Genomic DNA, 2,048 nt, shown 5'->3' on the forward strand with positions numbered 1-2,048 from the left:
CATCTGTAGACAGATATATATATATATATATAATTCAGCATTTCACCTTTCACAACAAAACCTTACCAAAACATAAAATGACAAAATTTAACATCAAAGTATTATAAATAACGTCTGTAACCTTATATCAGTTCATATTAAACATTCAGTACTTGGTTGATCATCCTCATACTCTAATAATCTCCGCAGGGCGATGTGGAATGCTATCGATGAGGTTATTGATGTAATCTACCGTGGTCGAAATAATCCTGTATAATACGTGCACTGCAGGCAGTAGAATTGTTATCCTGGAAAACAAAGTTATTGCCAGACTCTGCCCTAGCATATGGCAGAAATATCATTTCCATGTGATGTCTGTAGGAGGCGCCATGGACGTTTCCCTGGAGGATATGAAGAACAGTTTTTCCACCGTGATAAACAGCTACCCAAACATGTACTGCACCATCCCCTGCGTGTTTCACTCAACTGGGCAAACGACGAAAACGAATCCTACCATGAGCTTTAACAAGCCTGAAACAGGACTCATCTGAAAAGATGACATGTTGACAGTGTTCTAACTGCAAGTTGGCATGCTGTCTTGCCCAAGAAACACGGTAACGGCGGTGAATTTTGGTTAATATCGGTTTGCATATAGCTCTTTTTGAAAAATAACCTTGTTTGGAGTCAATCTCTTAGTCACTGTTCTTCTGTATACCCTGGAATGAATGTGTTTTTGCCATTAGTGTCATAAGGTGTTGCAAGACTACTTTCGACCTTGACGTGTTAACCTATCAAAACAAGGTCATGTCGGGAAGTAGTTTTTCGGCGTCTACCAGTAGACTTTCCTGGAACAACGTTTCCTGTAGTCCGATGATGTTTCAGGATGACAGTTTGCTTCATAACATTTCTGGATAGTCTAACAATTTGACGCCCTATAACTTCTGGCACGTAACAAAGCATGACTCTACACCAAGTACAGAAAAACTGCCTCAACAAAACGTTGATCTATTTTGAAAAAGATTACACCAAAAGCACACCCTTTTATACAAAACAAGTGTGTGTGTGTGTTTTGACGAACAAACGCTCAAAACAACTTAAACAGACCAGAGTAACAACTCGTACATGTTTGTCCGATCATACGCTACCTTCTATGTTACTACTCGGGCATTAATTCAATAACTACTCCATGCATGTAGACAATAGCATCAATATAGAACAATATGCAGACATTTTGGTCAAGACTGTATTATAAGGAATTTAAACTCTAATGCATAATGTTATTCTAAACGATTTCTGCCTCCCTGGAATAAAAAACGGTATTTGATTATATTTGTATTAGATTAGTATTTTCTTAGTTTTATGTCTTTTTGATCTGTATTTATAATTCTTTTATGTTCTTTTTCTCAGAATGTTGAAAGAGATAAAGTAACTAAAGTCACGTTACAATGTGTTAAAGAAGCACAGTAGCAGGTAGGTTGAGTTAATAGCTGAGGAACTTGTTAAATATAAACCACTGATAAATAAATAAATAAGTGTAAAATAAGATTTTATAGAGAAGAAAGATATTAAGAATTAGGACAGTTTTTTAAGTTGTTTGTGGTTACTTCGTTTAATACCAAAATATAACCATGTTTGTAATTAAAAATATACAACATTTCTTTGCTACCATGTGGTGTTGTTGAATAGAACAGGTTTCGAACGACTTTACGTAATATATAAAGTAATGTAGGTTCAGTTTCGCTTATTTTGACACTATCTAACCTTTTATCTATAGTTATATAATTTGGATATGACTGACTGGGCTAGCCTTGCATTCATAGCATACAAATTTAACTATACAAAATAAACATTAAAAATTTCATTTGTTTTAATTTTGACCAACAAAATCTTCTCAATGAAATCAAAATGATTTTTTTTTTTTCAGAAACGCTCAAATAACACCCTTTTTTGAAGACGTCAAAATGACACCAGTTATTACCACTACTGTATGGTTACATAAATACATTTGAAAACGACTCTTGTGTTTCAGCCGAAATATAAATAAACTGTGTCCATTTAGAATAACATTA

The 2,048-nt window shown here is 34.3% G+C and overlaps 1 long non-coding RNA gene across 1 annotated transcript; it reads left to right on the forward strand.

The window, feature by feature from the left end:
• Nucleotides 1-1,367: 1,367 nt before the first annotated feature.
• Nucleotides 1,368-2,048, forward strand: LOC111085870. Its single transcript, XR_002610643.1, has 2 exons — nucleotides 1,368-1,449; nucleotides 1,904-2,048. It is a non-coding gene; the product is annotated as an uncharacterized LOC111085870 (long non-coding RNA).

Source organism: Limulus polyphemus, unplaced genomic scaffold (genome assembly GCF_000517525.1).
Source record: "Limulus polyphemus unplaced genomic scaffold, Limulus_polyphemus-2.1.2 Scaffold673, whole genome shotgun sequence".
In the NCBI taxonomy this organism is placed as follows: Eukaryota; Metazoa; Arthropoda; class Merostomata; order Xiphosura; family Limulidae; genus Limulus; species Limulus polyphemus.